A 23,246-nucleotide genomic window follows, 5' to 3' on the forward strand; every position below is an offset into this window, starting at 1 on the left:
CCAAATGGCACACAGTTGGTGTCAGTTGTAGGGGACGGAGGAAGGGACATCGTGGTTAGGGCTGTTCGGAAGTCCGTTGGCCTCCCAAAGTGGCCAGCTTCTCGAGGAGCCCAAGAAGCAAGCATGAAGCCCATTTGGGTGGTTTAGAGAGGACGTGTCGAGGAGAGAAACAAATCGAGCGAACCGGTACGCTGCCCCGAAGTCACTTGGCGGTGGCATATCGGGTAATTATGTCCAACTCCGTCTCCTTCGGTTTTTGAAGCGGGCTTCGACCCGCTTCTTGCTTTTGCACTGCAAGGGTAGTTTTCTTCGTGAAGCTGGCTTCTCGGAGCTGCGGCGTGCGGGACAGCTCCACACGCTGAGCCAAAGAAGCTAGGAGCAGAAGAGGATTCGAACGGGGCCTTAGCAGTACTCCATGTATGAAGAAATATAAGAGAGTTTAGATCATTAAGTAGTGATCTAAACGCTTTTATATTTGTTTACGGAGGAAGTATTGTTTTACTTACGGACTCGGGGAGTTGACATCAGAGTTGATATGGGTGGAGTGGAGGGAGGGGCAATATGGGGAGAGTGAGTATGTTTGTGTTGCAGGAGGGGGATCAAAATAGGCAGGTGCACGTCATCACGTATAACTTCCTCCCTAACGGTCTCTCGCACTGCTTCCCGCGCGCGCGCATATATCCACATGACATGCATGCACGCACGTACTGTACGTACGTAGCTCCCACGCGCACTCCACTCTGCGCTACGTACTCCCGGTCGGTCGGAGCGAGTGAGGATTTAGTGCAAGATTTGGCCGCACGCACGCCACATGCATGCTCTGCTCGATTCAAACGGTGCCTACACAAGTTGCCAACGACAACGAGCAGTCTTCTCCTTCTTCTTCTCGTCTCTGCTACTCCCTCCGTTCCTATATATATACAAGTCCTTTTAAAAGTTTCAATATGACCCACATATGAAGCAAAATTAGTGAATATACACTCTAAACTGTGTCTATATATATCCGTATATACTTCATTTATTGAAATCTCTAGGAAGGCTTATATTTAGGAACGCAGGGAGGGAGTATTTTTTTATTGCCAAAGGAACTCATCACATAGTATTACACACGATCGAGAGGTTTTTTTTTTTACTTCTTTGCATTATATCATGTGTTTTAGTTTGGATTTGGTGGGTTTTATCGGGCTCGACCACACTGGGCATCCATGCCATGAGAAGCCGGCACCAGGGCGAGCTCGTGCGTCTTCGATCTTCCAAATGAGTAATGCTGCCGGTACGCGAAATCGATGCCCGTAAAAAAATCAATGGACAGAACCGACAACCTGTTTCCCATCATCTTTGTTTTATTTCCCTTTTTGTCTTACACATAATGGGTTGCCCGTGTAGGATTTTTCGATGACCGCCCCCGTAAGGGGAATAACGGGGTACGAAACAGTGAGTGAAAAAGTGGGAACGGGGTTCAAATCACTACATATCTATGGATAAACCCATGTCCAAACCCCTAGAGGTCGGCAAGCCAAAACATTGGTTGAAAACCAAATCAACAAACACAACATTGCCTGACTCTAGTGGCTCTCGCGTATGTGAGAGGCTCTAAGCAACTATCGCCGCCATGGCCCTCAAGAGGGCTATAAGTCACCCCGGAATCCATCACGCCAATCTTTTATGGCATCACAAATGCCTCACATACCGAAAGGCCCGACAGTGGTTCAAGGGGGTTCACACATGAAACCCGGTGTCAAAAGGGGGTTTGATCACCTTCCGACTGAAAGTGCTCACTATAATGACACTTCCAAACGCCCCCAAACGGTCATAAGGCTCGCTGAATAAGAACCATCCACATCCTTTTTCAAACAATTATGGACCCGAAGAAAAAAACATTGCCAAATAGATGCGGAGTCAAACCATTTCTCCTTCTCCCTAGCATGCTTGACAAAGAAACTCATCACATAGTATCACACTGGATCAAGAGCTTTTTTTACTTCTTTACTTCTTTACTTTTAATGGAAAAAACCTACAACCTGGTTTCCATTATCTCTGTTTATTTCCTTTTTTCACAAACTGGGTTGCCCATGTAGGATTTTTTGATGACCGCCGCCGCGAGGGGAACATCAAGGCACGAAACAATGAGTGAAAAAGTGGGAACGGGGTTCAACTCACCGGATATGGATAAACTCATATCCAAACCCGTAGAGGTTGGCAAGACACAACCTTGGTAGAAAACCAAATCAACAAACACAACATTGCCCGACTCTAGTGGCTCCCGCGTACGTGAGAGGCTCTAAGCAACTATCACCGCCATCAGCCTCAAGAGGGCTCTAAGTCACCCCCATAATTCATCGCGCCAACCTTTTATGGGATCACAAATGCCTCGCATATCGAAAGACCCGACAGTGGTTCAAGGGGGTCACACACGAAACACGGTTTCCAAAGGGGGTTTATGTTGGGGAACGTTGCAGAAAACAAAAAAATTCCTACTCGTTTCACCAAGATCATCTAGGAGTTCATCTAGCAACGAGTCATTGGATGCATCTACATACCTTTGTAGATCGCGCACGGAAGCGTTCAAAGAACGGTGATGATGTAGTCGAACACGACGTGATCCAAATCACCGATGACCAAGCGCCGAACGGACGGCACCTCCGTGTTCAACACACGTACGGGACGGGAGACGTCTCCTCCTTCTTGATCCAGCAAGGGGAAGGAGAGGTTGATGAAGATCCAGCAGCACGACGGCGTGGTGGTGGATGCATGGCGTCACAGTAGCAGGGCTTCGCCTATACTACGAGAGAGAGACGTAACGGGGAGAGAGGGAGGCGCCAGGGGCTGGTATATCAAGTCCCTCCTCTCCCTCACTATATATAGGAGGGCCAAGGGGGGGTGGTGCGCAGCCTAGGAGATCCAATCTCCTAGGTGCGGCTGCCAAGGGGAGGTTTCCCTCCCCCCCAAGGCACCTCGAGGTGCCTTCCACCACTTGGACTCCTCCTTTGTGGAAACCCTAGGCGCATGGGCCTATAGGGGCTGGTGCCCTTGGCCCATATAGGCCAAGGCGCACCCCCTATAGCCCATGTGGCCCCCGGGGCAGGTGGCCCCACCCTGTGGGCCCCCCCGGGACCCCTCCGGTGGTCCCGGTACAATACCGATAACCCCGAAACTTGTCCCGATGGCCGAAACAGCACTTCCTATATATAATTCTTTACCTCCGGACCATTCCGGAACTCCTCGTGACGTCCGGGGTCTCATCCGGGACTCCGAACAACATTCGGGTTACTGCATATACATATCTTCACAGCCCTAGCGTCACCGAACCTTAAGTGTGTAGACCCTACGGGTTCGGGAGACAAGCAGACATGACCGAGACGACTCTCCGGTCAATAACCAATAGCGGGATCTAGATACCCATGTTGGCTCCCACATGCTCCACGATGATCTCATCGGATGAACCACGATGTCGAGGATTCAATCAACCCCGTATGCAATTCTCTTTGTCAATCGATATGTTACTTGCCCGAGATTCGATCGTCGGTATCCCAATACCTCGTTCAATCTCGTTACCGGCAAGTCACTTTACTCGTACCGTAATGCATGATCCCGTGACCAGACACTTGGTCACTTTGAGCTCATTATGATGATGCATTACCGAGTGGGCCCAGTGATACCTCTCCGTCATACGGAGTGACAAATCCCAGTCTTGATCCATGTCAACCCAACAGACACTTTCGGAGATACCCGTAGTCTACCTTTATAGTCACCCAGTTACGTTGTGACGTTTGGTATACCCAAAGCACTCCTACGATACCCGGGAGTTACACGATCTCATGGTCTAAGGAAAAGATACTTTGACATTGGAAAACTCTAGCAAACGAACTATACGATCTTGTGCTATGTTTAGGATTGGGTCTTGTCCATCACATCATTCTCCTAATGATGTGATCTCGTTATCAATGACATCCAGTGTCCATAGTCAGGAAACCATGACTATCTGTTGATCAACGAGCTAGTCAACTAGAGGCTTACTAGGGACATGTTGGTGTCTGTTATCCACACATGTATTACGATTTCCGGATAACACAAATATAGCATGAATAAAGACAATTATCATGAACAAGGAAATATAATAATAATGCTTTTATTATTGCCTCTAGGGCATATTTCCAACAGTTTAATCACCATTCGACTGAGATTAACCACATGGCTCACAGAAACTAGGCTCATGTCTTGGACCTGGCCCAAAAATGCTGGATACGCCACCTGCGGTAGTGCGTTCTTGGTCGGGTTAGCTCCGGTGTGGGCCTCCGAGAGGGGGAAAGAACTAGGACAGCCATCAGGATTTGGCTCGATTGGGAGGCGGAGCTAAACACGAGTGGCCACACTAGTAAAACTAATTTCGAAATGTGTTGAAAAAAACTAATTTCGAAATGGGACACAACTGGTGTTAATTAGCTAGAGGGGACGAAGGAGCATGGTTAGTACGGGTATTGTTTTGTTTACGGGGAGTTGACATGAGGGGGGAGCGTACGAGGGAGGTAGGGAGTTGACAATATGGGGTTAGCGTCGGGATCAAAATTATTAAGAGGCAGGTGCACGTCACCAAGCTCGTATAACTTCCTCCCTAACTAACGGTCTCCCACTCTTCCCGCGCGCGCGCGCATATATCCACATGCATGCACACACGTAGGTGAACTCCCACGCCACTCCACTCGATCCATGCAAGGTTCACCCATGTGGTCGGTCGGAACTTAGTGGAATGAGGTGAGCTAACCACATGCATGGTGTTACACCCGGTCAAGAGGTTCCTAGCTACTCCCTTGCATTACACTATCACGTGTGTTTAGTTTTGGTGATGGGTTTTACCCGGCTCGACCACACCCGCGCCTAGAGAAGCCGGCACCGGAGTCAGCTCGTGTGTCTTCCATCTCCGGACGAGCAATGCTGCCGGTACGCGAAATCAATTTCCGTAAAAAAAAACAATCCTGTTTCCCATCGCTTTTGTTTATTTCCCTTTTTTTTCACAAACTAGGTTGCCCATGCAGGATTTTTCGATGACCGCCCCCGCAAGGGGAACAATGAGGTAAGAAACAGTGAGTGAAAAAGTGCGAACATGGTTCAACTCACTACATATGGATAAACCCATGCATGTCCAAAACCCTAGAGGTCGGTAGGCCACAACCTTCATAGAAAACCAAATCAACAAACACAACATTGCCCGACTATAGTGGCTCTCGCGTGCGTGAGAGGCTCTAAGCAACTATCGCCGCCATCGCCCTCAAGAGGGCTATAAGTCAGCACATAATTCATCGCACCAACCTTTTATGGCATCACAAATGCCTTGCATACCAAGAGACCCGACAGTGGTTCAAGGGGGGGTCACACATGAAACACGGTATCCAAAAGGGGGCTTAATCACCTTCCGACTCAAAGTGCTCACTATAATGACACTTCCAGAACCTTTCAGAAACCACAAAAGCAATTAATGTTGGTTGGGATTTCTGCTCTGTTTTGGTTCATTTGGAAATGTAGAAATGATATTGTATTTAGATCTAAGAATTTTCATGATCCCATGATCATTGTCCGAACTTTATGCAACTGGATTATTGATTGGGCTGTTTTGCAAAGAAAAAACCCAGAGCAAAAGCCGTTGATGCTGGAAGCAAGACTAATAGAGTGGGTGGCAAGTGAGTTTTATCAAGCGTTGCAAGGATGGAGACCGGGCTGCTGATTGATGGGACTTCTCTATTCCTACTTCACCAGTGGCGTCTCATATCGCTTGCTGCTTTCCTATTGTGAACACGTGGTCTTGATTTGCTGGGTAAACCTTGATGTAATAGGGCCCAGTAGTCGTCTGCCTCTTATTTTGCGTTTTAATGTTTTTAGTTGATAGCCTAACTAGCAGTGCTGAAACGACTTTGTCATGCCTCGTTTGGTTTCGTTAATGGAATGGGAGGGAGCCCCCCTCTTTTAATAAAAAAAATCCCGTGGCCACGCTAGTAAAACCAGTTTCCAAATGGTGGGACACAAATCGTCGTTGTTTATTAGAGGGGAGGAAGGAAGGAACATGTGTTACTCTTTTTTTTTGCATGGTAATACGTGTCTCATTCATATGATAAAGATCAAAGTACAAGTCACGTAAAGACCGACATGATAAAACTGAAAAGAGAGCAGAACATCTCTGAGTTTGACATCAACGTCCATCACCTGCCTCCGGTACCACCACAATAGCCATAGAAGAATAGAATGACGGATCACCTCCTCACCCGAGTTCGACGCGGCTCCATCGCTGATATGCAGCTTTGTGGACCTCCAAGGTGGCTCGCCAAAAGTGAAGCCATTGCCGTTGAACGAATCAGACCCGGGGCAACACCCCGGACACGTCATCGAACTCCAGATCTGACACCCCACCATGACTAAGACGTCGAAGGAGGAAACCATGCCTGCCATCCATCAACAACGAACCCAGCACACATTCCGTCTTTCAGATGTCCACAATCTGCATTCGCTCCTGGACTACCTCCCAAGCTTCACGCCGACGCTGGAGCAGACGTTGTCGCAACGGCAGAGTCCGAGGACACATATCCACCACGAGGATGCCGCCGCAGCCACATAATCCTTACTTGAATAGACTGGATTTCAAATCCATCCCCAACGATAGGACCAATTGTCTCATCGAAGTAGTATATGAAGAAATTTTCTTCAGCGCCGCCATCGCCGTCGCCGAAGTCAAGACGATGAACAACCTAAAAATCTAAGCTACTTTGGCCTAAAACTATCCACATGCGTGGATCCGACGACCGAGGTCATCGATGGAGGGGAGCCACCGGAGAAAGGCGGGCGGCGGAGCGTGAGTCCCTGGCGACGGAAAGCTAGCTCGCTTTTCCTGTCTTGGGGAGGAAGATAGAAACATGGTTTACTCTTTGTTTGTTGATGTGCACGGGGAGTTGACATGGGGTAGTGTATCTTGTACGGGTGGAGCCGTGGAGGGAGGGAGGGAGGGAGGGGCAATATGGGGAGAGTGGGTGATGTTTGTGTTGCACGAGGGGGTTACGGTCGGGATGAGGGGATCAAACAAAATAGGCAAGGTGCACGTCATCACGTACAAAATGGGCATGCATGCACGCATGCACGCTTATATCCACATGACATGCATGCACGCACGTACGTAGGTGAGCTCCCACTCCACTGCACATGCATGAGTGAGTGAGGATATTTAGTGTGAGATTTGGCCGTACGCACGCACGATCCGATCCGATCCGATCCTCACGCCACATGCGTGCGTGCGTGCTCGATTCAAACGGTGCCTACGTGCGCGCGCGCGCCAAATCGCCGGGAGCCATGCACGCCCGCAAGCACGCACGCAAGAGAGAAGCCGGCACCGGGGCAAGCTAGCTCGTGTGTCTTCGGTCTTCGGACGAGCAATGCTGCCGATACGCGGAATCGATGTCCGTAAAAAAAAATCAATGGACAAAACCGACAACCTGTTTTCCGTCGTATGCACCAACATTTTATGGCATCACAAATGCCCTGCATACCCAAAGACCCGATAGTGCAAGGGGGTCACACATGAAACACCGTATCCAAAGGGGGTTTAATCACCTTACAACTGAAAGTGCTCACTCTCATGACACTTCAAAGCGCGTCCCAAACTGTCATAAGGCTCGCTGAATAAAAATCATCCACATCCTTTTTCAAACAATTATGCATCCGAAGCAAAAATATTGTCAAATAGACGCGGGATCAAATAGGTACCCCCTAAACTGCACTATCAATGTATCACCCAGGAAACAAATGAGATGGAGACTCATCCTCATGGCAAAATAAACATTTTTCTTTCCCCATCCATTGACGCTTTTATCATATTATGTGTTAGGCATGGCACTAAAACAACAACCACATATAAAATTTGTATCTTCTCAGACATCTTACCTTTTTGTTGTCATTTTGTCAAAAATAAGAATATTGTACAACTTATTATGGGATGGTCTATGCTTCTTCGTCTTTAATGTAGCATGCATGTCACTTCATTTTTTAAAGTAAAAGATGGATGCTTCTTACATTTATGAATAAAGTGATGAAACGATAGATGATTATGAATGAAGGGTATCTACTTATATTTGATGTACCGGGGGCTTTATTAATATAGTTGGATCATATGGTGTTTTCCCCTCTCTATCTTGTTGCGATGAATTGAGTTTTTCCTTTGAGATTTCGTTTTATCAGATTGAATACTTGGTTCATAGGATAGGATTATCATAGGAATAGGAATCTTGTAGGAAATGAGATGACATGTATCTCAAATCCTATGAGTAGGAATAGGAAACAAGATGTCATTTGATTGACACCAAAGGAATTTTTTCATTGAGTCTAGGCTCTTTTTTCTTTTCCTATGAAATGTGAAGGATAGGAACCAATCCTATGTAGGAATAGGAATCCATTCCTATGAACCAAAGGGCTCTAAAGGAAAAAAAAATCCTATAAGAATCCTATCCTCTGGAGTTCCTATGAAATTCCTCTAAACCAAAGGAGGCCCGTTTTGAGAGCACTTGATATATGGCTTGCATATGAATACCCGTGGTGACAATGGGGTATTATTTTAATCCACTTGATATATGTTTTGGCACTCAACTCGCGGATTCCTAAGGTGACATTGAGGTAATCTACGCATAGGGGTTGATGCACGTTCTTGTGTTTGTTTCTTTGGTAGAAATCTTGAGGCACTCTTTGAAATTCTTTGTGTTGGATTGAGTATTATGAATCTGAAATTATTTGGTGTTATTTTAGCACGAACTCTTTATCGGAGTAAATGACCACAGGTAGCCTAGCCAGCTCCCCCTGGCCCTTCTGAAAAAATTACGAGCCGATCCGGCCCTCAAGAATCCAAGACGTGGGGCCGCCTTCCCCTTGCCGGCTGTCTCCCAGGTCGACTATCGGAAGGCGGCCCGGCTTTAGCCCTCATGAAGAAAGCCGCGGGAGGGCCGGCTCCAAGAAGCCGGCCGCAAGAAGGCCGACTCCAAGAGGCCGGCTCCCACAAAGCGGTCAAGATCGTACCCTCGAAGTCTGCATCCACATAACGGCGATGTGGCGGGGCATGGCTACAGTAAAGCCTGCCACCCCCGAATCCCGGAGCACGCCTGGCACAGTGCGCCGTACGGGGTGGCCATGACCCGTCCGGCGCGGCACTGTTGCCATGTTGACCCTGATGCCACCCACGATGGGCTGTCAGCGCGGCCCACGGGTGGTGGGCCCCTTCAGGTAGAGAGACACCCGAAGGCGGCCAGGCCTCCCCCAGTCGGCCCAAGACAGGGCCGGCTCCCCACAGCCGGCTCGCCTCCTCCCTCGAAGGAGATGCCCCATTAAGGAGACAAGACGTGGTGAGGCTACAGCGATCGCCCGCCGGGCGGCAGCACTGTAGCCACGCCCACCTCGACGAAGCCCTCGTCACCAGGTTTGAGGCAACAGTAACCAGCCACCGACACGGCCCCTGATAGTGGGGCCTGCCTGTCGACCCAGGAGCCGGCAGCCGGCAGGACCCACCAGCCGGCGGGCCCCAGCAGCCGGCACAGAGGCCGGCGTGCGTAGACACAGACGGCTAGGGCCCACGCCCAGCCGGATTATCATTGTACCCCCGGGGGGTGGGCCTATATAAACCCCTCGGGGCACCCATGCAAAGGGTTGATCTGAGCTAGTTTTAGACATCGCATAGAGAGGAGAGGAGAGCTAGCCGTGCCCTTCTTCTTCTTCTCGCCAAACAGCTCAAGGAGCATCTTGTAGCCACTCGCTCATCTAGTGATCATGCGGAGACCCCGCAGAGCAGCAGTAGGGGTGTTATCTCCACGGAGAGCCCTGAAGCTGGGTAAGATTCGCCGACGTGCATGTCTTCGCCTCATCCCGTTTCCAGGCACCAGCGACGTCTTACTGGCTCCCATAATGATAAGCCACCCGTTGGCATATGTCGCACCTACCACCCGACATTTGGCGCCCACCGTGGGGCCAGGTGCACCGTCGTCCGGAGACCTGTTCTGGACGGGAACCCTCTTCCTCCCCAGCGAGCGTAGCCAGCCCGGCACGCCCGATGGCGCTTGCCACGACGCGCTGCAAGGCGTCACCAACGTCTGCACAGCGAGCGGCCTCGCCGATCTCCTTGACGAAACCCTCATCTCCGACGAGCTCGCCTCTGACGCGGGCACCGACTACCTCGTCAACCTCCTCGTCCAGCTTCACGTCTGCGGTGAGCCTGCTGTGGACTTGGAGTCTGTTGGCTCCACCGATCCGATGCCTGTCGACTCCGACACGGCCTCGCTCGACACTTTCCCCACCGATGTCGCGATCTACAACGACCCGCTTCCCCGGGCCGATGGCTGCGACGGTGCCACCGCCGAGGTGATGGTCATCGGCCATGGCGGCGCTTCTGGCGAGGACGCCCTCGACGCCCGCATGCGGCGGTCCACGACTTGTCCACCCCCCTCCCGGCCAATGTCGACGCCGAAGCACTGGAGGCTCGCTGCCTTGCCCTCCTCGCGGAGGGCCGGAAGTTGGCTTCCATGAGACGCCTCACTGAGGCCCACCAGCGCGAAGCCGACCGCGCCGCCTTTGGCACGCCGCCCCCAGGCGGGCCAAGCCGAGCCGGCGTTGTCAGACAGCGCGACGCTGCCCTCGCCGACATGCTAGGAGTCGACCGCCCAGTCTACGCCACTCCACTCGAGAACCTGCGCGACGCCCAGGCGGCCATAGACGAGCTAGACGGACTGGGGGCCGAAGAACTCCCCCACATGACCAGACGCATCCAGCAACTAATCGATGCAGCCGCACAGCGGCACGAAGCCGACGCCCGCGCGGAAAGCCCTCCCCCGCACCAAGAGCACAGTGCGACGAGCCGGACGCCGACTGCGGGTAAAACCTGCGCGCGACACGAGAAAGAGCCGGCTGCCAGCCGAAGCCGAACCCGGATCTCCATCGAGCGAGACGCAGAAGGCCGTCCCTGGGCCGTGGAGCGGCGGGGCAACCCACCTCCGCCTCCGCCTCGTGGGGAGAGATATCCCACCCCACCGCCTGTCACACATCCGACTCTCAGCGGCCGACTAGGTCGCCGCGAGGGAGTCGGCGAGAACGACGCCCGCCATCGGATCGACCGCTTAGCGCAATCCCTGGTGCTAGAAGAAGAAGATGATGTCGGCCCGCCTTGCTTCAGCCCCCGCATCCGCGACGAGCCTTTCCCCAAAGGGTTCTCGCTCCCAAGAGACACGCCCAAGTACAACGGCTCCGTGAAGCCGGAAGATTGGTTGATCGACTACTCCACAGCGGTTCGCATAGCAAACGGCAACAGGCGCGTTGCCGTGAAGTACGTGCCCCTCATGCTGCAAGGCACAACGCGGACCTGGCTCAACAGCCTCAGGCCATACAGCATCAACAGCTGGCTAGACTTCACAGAAGCCTTCGTCCGCAACTTCACCAGCACCTACAAGCGGGCTCCCAAGCCCAGACATCTCTCCTTGTGCGTACAAGGCCCCGCCGAATCCACTCGCGACTACCTCACGCGTTGGGCCGAGCTCCGCAACTCTTGCGAAGGGGTGCACGGGGTGCAAGCCATAGAATACTTCACTGCCGGGTGCCGAGAAGGCACCCTCCTCAAGCACAAGCTCCTCTGCGACGAGCCGACTACCCTCAACGAGCTTTTGGTCATAGCGGACAAGTACGCCACCGCCGACTCCTCGATGAAGACTGAACTCCGGGTAGACGCGTCCGGGAAGGTACTCAACCCAGCGCCCAAGACGCCGGCTGGGGACTTCAGCCGACGCTCGCACCAGAACGACCACAAGCGCAAGGGCCCTGTGCCGCCCTCCACCAGTTGGCAGGTGGCCACGGTCGAAGACGAGCAGCCCGAAGGGCGGCCCGCACCCAAGAAGCAGAGGGGTGGCAGGCCGGCTTGGCAGCCGGCCTTCTCCTACGAGCAAACTCTCGACGCCCCGTGCAAGTTCCACAGCGGCGCAAAGCCGTCCAACCACACAACCCGGAAGTGCCACTGGCTCACCCGAATCTCCAAAGGCGAAGGGCTCGCACCGCCTCCGCCTGCTGGTCCGCCGCCTCCGGCTCCGCAGTTGCCAACCGCTCGGCCAGCAGTCGGAGCCGTGCACGATGAGTTCCCCGACGAGCATGCCGCCTATGTCGTCTTTACAAGCCAGCCCGAAGGCTGGCGCAGCAGACGCCGAGAGCACCAGGAAGTCAACATGGTCGCTACCAACCCCGCCGAGCACATGCACTGGTCAGAAAAGCCTATCAGCTGGAGCCGGACCGACCACCCAGAGGTGATGCCATCTCCCGGCTCTTATGCGTTGGTTTTGGATGCCACCCTTGCAACGGACAGACGCGCCACCCGTTTCTCCCGCGTGCTGATAGACGGCGGGAGCAGCATCAACATCCTGTACCGTGACACCCTGGAGAAGCTGAACGTCAAGACGAAGCAACTCATGCCTACTCGAACTGTGTTCCATGGCATTGTACCTGGCCTGTCCTGCGCCCCCATTGGCAAGATCAAGATTGATGTTCTCTTTGGGGACAAGGATCATTTCCGCCGGGAAGCGATCTGGTTTGAAGTAGTGGACCTGGAGAGCCCCTACCATGCATTGCTTGGCCGTCCTGCCTTGGCCAGGTTCATGGCTGTGCCCCACTATGCTTACCTCAAGATGAAGATGCCGAGCGCCAAGGGCATCATCACCATAGCCGACGATTACAAGAAATCTTCCGAGTGCGCAGCAGCCAGCAGCCGGCTGGCCGAGTCCCTTGTGATTGCCGAAGAAAAGAAGATGTTGGACCGAGTCGTGGCCATGGCCAGCAAACAGCCGGCCCTGTCCCCCGATCCCAAGGAGTGTGATGCCCAAGGATCTTTCCAGCCGGCCAAGGAGACGAAGAAGATACCTCTTGACCCCGAGCACCCAGAAAGGTTTGCCGTCATCGGGGCAAACCTAAACAGCAAATAGGAAGGCGAGCTCGCCGATTTCCTCCGTGAGAATTGGGACATCTTTGCATGGTCCCCTAAGGACATGCCGGGTGTTCCGAAGGAATTCGCTGAGCACAAGCTACACGTCCGAGATGGCGCAAGACCAGTCAAACAACCCCTCCGCCGACTGTCGGAGGAGAAAAGAAGGATTGTAGGAGAAGAGATAGCCCGGCTTCTGGCAGCCGGCTTTATTATGGAGGTTTTCTTTCCAGAGTGGCTCGCCAACCCGGTCCTCGTGCTAAAGAAGAACAACAAGTGGCGCATGTGCATAGACTGCACGAGCCTCAACAAGGCCTGCCCCAAAGATCCCTTTGCCCTACTAAGGATTGATCAAGTGATAGACTCCACGGCCGGATGCGAGCTGTTGAGTTTCTTGGATGCTTACTCAGGATACCACCAGATAAAGCTAGACCCGGCTGACCGCCTGAAGACCGCCTTCATCACGCCATTCGGAGCTTTCTGCTACCTGACTATGACATTCGGCTTAAGAAATGCCGGTGCCACTTTTCAGCGTTGCATGCAGAAGTGCCTCCTCAAGTAGCTCGGCAGAAATGCCCACGTCTACGTGGACGACATTGTGGTGAAGACGGAGAAGCGCAGCACCTTGCTGGAAGACCTCAAGGAAACATTTGAGAACCTGCGCCGGTTACAGATCAAGCTCAACCCCGAGAAATGCGTGTTCGGAGTGCCAGCCGGCCAGCTCCTAGGCTTCTTGGTTTCCGAACGCGGCATCGAATGCAACCCAGTAAAGATCAAGGCCATTGAGAGAATGGCGATTCCCACCAAACTTCGAGACGTCCAGAAGTTCACCGGGTGCTTGGCCTGTAGGGGAACGTTGCAGAAAACAAAAATTTTCCTACGGTTTCACCAAGATCCATCTATGAGTTCATCTAGCAACGAGTGATCGGATGCATCTACATACCTTGTAGATCGCGAGCGGAAGCGTTCAAAGAACGGGGATGAGGGAGTCGTACTCGACGTGATCCAAATCACCGGAGATCCTAGCGCCGAACGGACGGCACCTCCGCGTTCAACACACGTACGGTCAGCGTGACGTCTCCTCCTTCTTGATCCAGCAAGGGGGAAGGAGAGGTTGAGGAAGATGGCTCCAGCAGCAGCACGACGGCGTGGTGTTGGTGGAGAAGCAGTACTCCGACAGGGCTTCGCCGAGCTCTACGGAGGAGGAGGAGGAGGTGTTGGAGGGGAGAGGGAGGCGCCAGGGGCATGGGTGTGGCTGCCCTCCCTTCCCCCCTCTATATATAGGGTCCCAAAGGGGGGGCGCTGGCCCTGGAGATCCAATCTCCCAAGGGGGCGGCGGCCAAGGGGGGTGGAGTGCCCCCCAAGGCAAGTGGGGCGCCCCCACCCTAGGGTTCCCAACCCTAGGCACAGGGGGAAGGCCCAAGGGGGGCGCACCAGCCCACTAGGGGCTGGTTCCCCTCCCACTTCAGCCCATGGGGCCCTCCGGGATAGGTGGCCCCACCCGGTGGACCCCCGGGACCCTTCCGGTGGTCCCGGTACAATATCGGTGACCCCGAAACTTGTCCCGATGGCCGAAATAGCACTTCCTATATATAATTCTTTACCTCCGGACCATTCCGGAACTCCTCGTGACGTCCGGGATCTCATCCGGGACTCCAAACAACTTTTGGGTTACTGCATATTCATATCCCTACAACCCTAGCGTCACCGAACCTTAAGTGTGTAGACCCTACGGGTTCGGGAGACATGTAGACATAACCGAGATGGCTCTCCGGTCAATAACCAACAGCGGGATCTGGATACCCATGTTGGCTCCCACATGTTCCTCGATGATCTCATCGTATGAACCACGATGTCGAGGATTCAAGCAACCCCGTATACAATTCCCTTTGTCAATCGGTACGTTACTTCCCCGAGATTCGATCGTCGGTATCCCAATACCTCGTTCAATCTCGTTACCGGTAAGTCACTTTACTCGTACCGTAATGCATGATCCCGTGACCAGACACTTGGTCACTTTGAGCTCATTGTGATGATGCATTACCGAGTGGGCCCAGAGATACCTCTCCGTCATACGGAGTGACAAATCCCAGTCTTGATCCGTGTCAACCCAACAAACACTTTCGGAGATACCCGTAGTATACCTTTATAGTCACCCAGTTACGTTGTGACGTTTGGTACACCCAAAGCACTCCTACGGTATCCGGGAGTTACACGATCTCATGGTCTAAGGAAAAGATACTTGACATTGGAAAAACTCTAGCAAACGAACTATACGATCTTGTGCTATGTTTAGGATTGGGTCTTGTCCATCACATCATTCTCCTAATGATGTGATCTCATTATCAATGACATCCAATGTCCATAGTCAGGAAACCATGACTATCTGTTGATCAATGAGCTAGTCAACTAGAGGCTTACTAGGGACATGTTGGTGTCTATTTATTCACACATGTATTACGATTTCCGGATAACACAATTATAGCATGAATAAAAGACAATTATCATGAACAAGGAAATATAATAATAATGCTTTTATTATTGCCTCTAGGGCATATCTCCAACAGTCTCGCACTTGCACTAGAGTCAATAATCTAGTTACATTGTGATGAATCGAACACCCATGGAATTCTGGTGTTGATCATGTTTTGCACTAGGGAGAGGTTTAGTCAACGGATCTGCTACATTCAGGTCCGTATGTACTTCACAAATATCTATGTCTCCATCTTGAACATTTTCACGAATGGAGTTGAAGCGACGCTTGATGTGCCTGGTCTTCTTGTGAAACCTGGGCTCCTTGGCAAGTGCAATAGCTCTAGTGTTGTCACAGAAGAGTTTGATTGGCCCCGACGCATTGGGTATGACTCCTAGGTCGGTGATGAACTCCTTCACCCAAATTGCTTCATGCGCTGCCTCCGAGGCTGCCATGTACTCCACTTCACATGTAGATCCCGCCACGACGCTCTGCTTGCAACTGCACCAGCTTACTGCCCCACCATTCAAAATATACACGTATCCGGTTTGTGACTTAGAGTCATCCAGATCTGTGTCGAAGCTAGCATCGACGTAACCCTTTACGACGAGCTCTTCGTCACCTCCATAAACGAGAAACATTTCCTTAGTCCTTTTCAGGTACTTCAGGATATTCTTGACCACTGTCCAGTGTTCCTTGCCGGGATTACCTTGGTACCTACCTACCAAACTTATGGCAAGGTTTACATCAGGTCTGGTACACAGCATGACATACATAATAGAACCTAAGGCTGAGGCATAGGGGATGACACTCATCTCTTCTATATCTTCTGCCGTGGTCGGACATTGAGCTGAGCTCAATTTCACACCTTGCAACACAGGCAAGAACCCCTTCTTAGACTGATCCATATTGAACTTCTTCAATATCTTATCAAGGTATGTGCTTTGTGAAAGACCTATGAGGCGTCTTGATCTATCTCTATAGATCTTGATGCCTAATATATATGCAGCTTCTCCAAGGTCCTTCATTGAAAAACTCTTATTCAAGTAGGCCTTAATGCTTTCCAAGAGTTCTATATCATTTCCCATCAAAAGTATGTCATCTACATATAATATGAGAAATGCTACAGAGCTCCCACTCACTTTCTTGTAAACGCAGGCTTCTCCATAAGTCTGCGTAAACCCAAACGCTTTGATCATCTCATGAAAGCGAATGTTCCAACTCCGAGATGCTTGCACCAGCCCATAAATCGAGTGTTGGAGCTTGCACACCTTGTCAGCATTCTTAGGATCGACAAAACCTTCCGTCTGCATCATATACAATTCTTCCTTAAGGAAACCATTAAGGAATGCCGTTTTGACGTCCATTTGCCATATCTCATAATCATAGAATGCGGCAATTGCTAACATGATTCGGACGGACTTTAGCTTCGCTACCAGTGAGAAAGTCTCTTCGTAGTCAACCACTTGAACTTGTCGATAACCCTTAGCGACAAGCCGAGCCTTATAGATGGTCACATTACCATCCGCGTCTGTCTTCTTCTTAAAGATCCATTTATTTTCTATGGCTCGCCGCTCAACGGGCAAGTCAGTCAAAGTCCATACTTCGTTTTCATACATGGATCCTATCTCGGATTTCATGGCTTCTAGCCACTTGTCGGAATCCGGGCCCGCCATCGCTTCTTCATAGTTCGAAGGTTCACCGTTGTCTAACAACATGATTTCCAAGACAGGGTTGCCGTACCACTCTTTTGCGGAACGTGTCCTTGTGGACCTACGAAGTTCAGTAGCAACTTGATCTGAAGTTTCATGATCATCATCATTAATTTCCTCTCTAATCGATGCAGGCACCTCAGGAACATTTTCTTGAGTTGCACCATTTTCCGGTTCAAGAGGTAATACTTCATCAAGTTCTACTTTCCTCCCACTTACTTCTTTCAAGAGAAACTCTTTCTCTAGAAAGGATCCATTCTTGGCAACAAAGATCTTGCCTTTGGATCTGAGGTAGAAGGTATACCCAATAGTTTCTTTAGGGTATCCTATGAAGACGCATTTTTCCGACTTGGGTTCGAGCTTTTCAGGTTGAAGTTTCTTGACATAAGCATCGCATCCCCGAACTTTTAGAAATGACAGCTTAGGTTTCTTCCCAAACCATAATTCATACGGTGTCGTCTCAACGGATTTCGACGAAGCCCTATTTAAAGTTAATGCGGCAGTATCTAAAGCATAGCCCCAAAATGATAGCGGTAAATCGGTAAGAGACATCATGGATCGCACCATATCTAATAGAGTGCGATTACGACGTTCGGACACACCATTACGCTGAGGTGTTCCAGGCGGCGTCAGTTGTGAAACTATTCCACATTTTCTTAAATGTGTGCCAAATTTGTGACTCAAGTATTCTCCTCCACGATCTGATCGCAAGAACTTGATTTTCCTGTCACGTTGATTCTCAACCTCACTCTGAAATTCCTTGAACTTTTCAAAGGTCTCAGACTTGTGTTCCATTAAATAGACATACCCATATCTACTCAAGTCATCAGTGAGGGTGAGAACATAACGATAGCCACCGCGAGCCTCAACACTCATTGGACTGCACACATCAGTATGTATGATTTCCAATAAGTTGGTTGCTCGCTCCATTGTTCCTGAGAACGGAGTCTTGGTCATTTTACCCATGAGGCATGGTTCGCACGTGTCAAATGATTCGTAATCAAGAGACTCTAAAAGTCCATCCGTATGGAGCTTCTTCATGCGTTTGACACCTATGTGACCAAGGCGGCAGTGCCACAAGTATGTGGGACTATCATTATCAATCTTACATCTTTTGGTGTTCACACTATGAATATGTGTAGCATTACGCTCGAGATTCATTAAGAATAAACCATTCACCACCGGAGCATGACCATAAAACATATCTCTCATATAAATAAAACAACCATTATTCTCGGATTTAAATGAGTAGCCATCTCGTATTAAACGAGATCCTGATACAATGTTCATGCTCAAACTTGGCACTAAATAACAATTATTGAGGTTCAAAACTAATCCTGTAGGTAAATGTAGAGGTAGCGTGCCGACGGTGATCACATCGACCTTGGAACCATTCCCGACGCGCATCGTCACCTCGTCCTTCGCCAGTCTCCGCTTATTCCGCAGCTCCTGCTTGGAGTTACAAATGTGAGCAACTGCACCGGTATCAAATACCCAAGAGCTACTACGAGTACTGGTAAGGTACACATCAATTACATGTATATCACATATACCTTTCGTGATGCCGGCCTTCTTGTTCGCTAAGTATTTGGGGCAGTTCCGCTTCCAGTGACCACTTCCCTTGCAATAAAAACACTCAGTCTCGGGCTTGGGTCCATTCTTTGGCTTCTTTCCGGCAGCTTTCTTGCCAGGCGCGGCAACTCCCTTGCCGTCCTTCTTGAAGTTTTTCTTACCCTTGCCTTTCTTGAACTTAGTGGTTTTATTGACCATCAACACTTGATGTTCCTTTTTGACTTCTACCTCTGCTGATTTCAGCATTGCAAATACTTCAGGAATGGTCTTTTCCATCCCCTGCATATTGAAGTTCATCACAAAGCTCTTGTAGCTCGGTGGAAGCGACTGGAGGATTCTGTCAATGACCGCGTCATCCGGGAGATTAACTCCCAACTGAGTCAAGCGGTTTATGTAACCCAGACATAGTGAGTATGTGCTCACTAACAGAACTATTTTCCTCCATCTTACAGTTGAAGAACTTGTCGGAGACTTCATATCTCTCGACCCGGGCATGAGCTTGAAAAACCATTTTCAGCTCTTCGAACATCTCATATGCTCCGTGTCTCTCAAAACGCTTTTGGAGGCCCGGCTCTAAGCTGTAAAGCATGCCGCACTGAACGAGGGAGTAATCATCGGAACGTGTCTGCCAAGCGTTCATAACGTCTTGTTCTACAGGGAGAACAGGTGCTTCACCTAGCGGTGCTTGTAGGACATAATCTTTCTTGGCAGCTATCAGGATGATCCTCAGGTTCCAGACCCAGTCCGTATAGTTGCTGCCATCGTCTTTTAGCTTGGTTTTCTCTAGGAATGCGTTGAAGTTGAGGACAACGTTGGCCATTTGATCTACAAGACATATTGTAAATATTTTAGACTAAGTTCATGATAATTAAGTTCATCTAATCAAATTATTCAATGAACTCCCACTTAGATAGACATCCCTCCAGTCATCTAAGTATAACATGATCCGAGTTAACTAGGCCGTGTCCGATCATCATGTGAGACGGACTAGTTAACATCGGTGAACATCTTCATGTTGATCGTATCTTCTATACGACTCATGCTCGACCTTTCGGTCTTCTATGTTCCGAGGCCATGTCTGTACATGCTTGGCTCGTCAAGTCAACCTAATTGTTTGCATGTGTAAATCTGTCTTACACCCGTTGTATGTGAACGTTGGAATCTATCACACCCGATCATCACGTGGTGCTTCGAAACAACGAACTGTCGCAACGGTGCACAGTTAGGGGGAACACTTTCTTGAAATTATTATGAGGGATCATCTTATTTACTACCATCGTTCTAAGTAAACAATATGCAAAAACATGATAAACATCACATGCAATCAAATAATAATAGTGACATGATATGGCCAATATCACATAGCTCCTTTGATCTCCATCTTGGGGCTCCATGATCATCTTGTCACCGGCATGACACCATGATCTCCATCATCATGATCTCCATCATCGTGTCTCCATGAAGTTGCTCGCCAACTATTACTTCTACTACTATGGCTAACACGTTTAGCAATAAAGTAAAGTAATTTACATGGCATTTCTCAATGACACGCAGGTCATACAAAAATAAAGACAACTCCTATGGCTCCTGCCGGTTGTCATACTCATCAACATGCAAGTCGTGATTCCTATTACAATAGCATGAACATCTCATACATCACATATATATCATTCATCATTCATCACAACTTTGGCCATATCACATCACAAAACACTTGCTGCAAAAACAAGTTAGACGTCCTCTAATTGTTGTTGCAAGTTTTACGTGGCTGCAATAGGGTTCTGGCAAGAACGTTTTCTTACCTACGTGAAAGCCACAACGTGATTTGTCAACTTCTATTTACCCTTCATAAGGACCCTTTTCATCGAATCCGCTCCAACTAAAGTGGGAGAGACAGACACCCGCCAGCCACCTTATGCAACTAGTGCATGTTAGTCGGTGGAACCGGTCTCACGTAAGCGTACGTGTAAGGTTGGTCCGGGCCGCTTCATCCCACAATACCGCTGAAGCAAAATAAGACTAGTAGCGGCAAGAAAGTTGACAACATCTACGCCCACAACAAATTGTGTTCTACTCGTGCAAAGAGAACTACGCATAGACCTAGCTCATGATGCCACTGTTGGGGAACGTTGCAGAAAACAAAAAATTTCCTATGGTTTCACCAAGATCCATCTATGAGTTCATCTAGCAACGAGTGATCGGATGCATCTACATACCTTGTAGATCGCGAGCGGAAGCGTTCAAAGAACGGGGATGAGGGAGTCGTACTCGACGTGATCCAAATCACCGGAGATCCTAGCGCCGAACGGACGGCACCTCCGCGTTCAACACACGTACGGTCAGCGTGACGTCTCCTCCTTCTTGATCCAGCAAGGGGGAAGGACAACGGCACCGGAGAGGTTGAGGAAGATGGCTCCAGCAGCAGCACGACGGCGTGGTGTTGGTGGAGAAGCAGTACTCCGACAGGGCTTCACCGAGCTCTACGGAGGAGGAGGAGGAGGAGGTGTTGGAGGGGAGAGGGAGGCGCCAGGGGCATGGGTGCGGCTGCCCTCCCTTCCCCCCTCTATATATAGGGTCCCCAAGGGGGGGGGGCGTCGGCCCTGGAGATCCAATCTCCCAAGGGGGCGGCGGCCAAGGGGGGTGGAGTGCCCCCCAAGGCAAGTGGGGCACCCCCCACCCTAGGGTTCCCAACCCTAGGCACAGGGGGAAGGCCCAAGGGGGGCGCACCAGCCCACTAGGGGCTGGTTCCCCTCCCACTTCAGCCCATGGGGCCCTCCGGGATGCATCAAAACTGCGCCAAGACCTTGAAGAGAGGCATCACAAAAGACCTCGTACGGTTTGGATTCATCAGGCGGAGTCAAAACTGGAGCAGTGATCAACTTCTCTTTCAAAGTGTTGAAAGCAATATCACACTCCGGAGACCAAATGTACTTGACGTGCTTCTGAAGAAGATTTGAGAGAGGCTTCGCGATCTTAGAAAAGTTTTCAACGAATCTTCTGCAATAGCTTGCGAGACCGAGGAAACTGTGGAGTTGCTTCACGTTCTGAGGAGGTTCCCAATTCACAATTGCAGACACCTTCTCAGGATTCACGGCAATACCCTTGGCAGAGATGATATGGCCAAGATAAAGAACCTCATCGAGCCAAAATTCACACTTGGAGAACTTGGCGTAGAACTGATGTTCCCTGAGCTTATCGAGAACCAAACGCAAGTGTTTGGCATGATCTTCCTTGTTCTTGGAGAAAACCAGAATGTCGTCGAGATAGAACAAAACGAAGTCATTGGTGTAGGCATTGAAGATGAAGTTCATCATGCGAGAGAACGTCGGAGGAGCGTTGACGAGACCAAAAGACATGACAATGTATTCATATGAACCAAAGCTTGTTCTGAAAGCCGTCTTGGAAATATCTTGCCCACGGATTCGAATCTGATGATAACCCATACGGAGATCAAGCTTGGAGAATACTTGGGCACCTTTGAGTTGTTCGAACAGCTCATTGATGTTGGGAAGTGGGTATTTGTTTTTGATGGTCTTCTTGTTCAATGGACGGTAATCAACACAAAGTCGGTCCGAACCATCCTTCTTCTTCACAAAAAGAACACCACAACCCCACGGAGAAGAACTAGGCCGGATGAGACCCATTCTCTCTTGCTCATCGAGTTGTTTCTTTAGCTCCTTCAACTCTTCAGGTCCGAGCTTGTAAGGACGTTTGCACACAGGTTCCGTGCCAGGCTCAAGATCAATAACGAATTCAACTGGCCGGTGCGGAGGCATTCCTAGGAGCTCTTCTGGAAAGACGTCTTGATATTCGCAAACGACTGGAATTTGCGAGATAGCATCCAGTTCACCCTTCTCATTGAGAGAAAACAGACGGATGGTATTATCCCGAGCGGCAAAGACAATAACATCCTCAGACGAATGAGTCAATTGAATCTGCCTGGCTGCACAATCAAGCTGAGCCTTGTGCTTAGAAAGCCAATCCATCCCGAGAATAAGATCAATATCCGAGTTACCAAGGATCATTGGAGAAGCCAGAAACTTGAAATCACCCATCATGATAGAAATATCCGGAACTTCATAGTTAGCAAGCAAGCATCTACCCTGCAAAGCTGTCAGAGTTGACTGGATCCTCAAAAGCAAACTCAACGGGCTCCTCGTTAGCGAACTCGTCTCCCGGCTCTACCCAAACAAGACAAACAAGCAACAAGGATACAATCAACCACGTGCAAGCTCAAACAATAAGATGCAAAGATGGTATGCCATGCGGGATGCGATGCGGGATGCAAAATGCAAGATATGACAGGAAATGCATGAACCTGGCCTCAACTTGGAAAACCAAGTGTGCCACTGGAAAGATGGGATGAAATCGCTTGAAAACTATATAAAGAACGCCGGAATCGGAGTTACGGTTTGGAAATGGCAAGCGATTCAAAATTGGCACCGGTCTGCGATTTACAGCAAGTAGGCATCTAAATGCAATGAGATGAACATGCTACAGCACTCAAACATGGCATCAAAAT

Source organism: Triticum urartu, chromosome 7 (assembly GCF_003073215.2).
Source record: "Triticum urartu cultivar G1812 chromosome 7, Tu2.1, whole genome shotgun sequence".
NCBI classification, from domain to species: domain Eukaryota; kingdom Viridiplantae; phylum Streptophyta; class Magnoliopsida; order Poales; family Poaceae; genus Triticum; species Triticum urartu.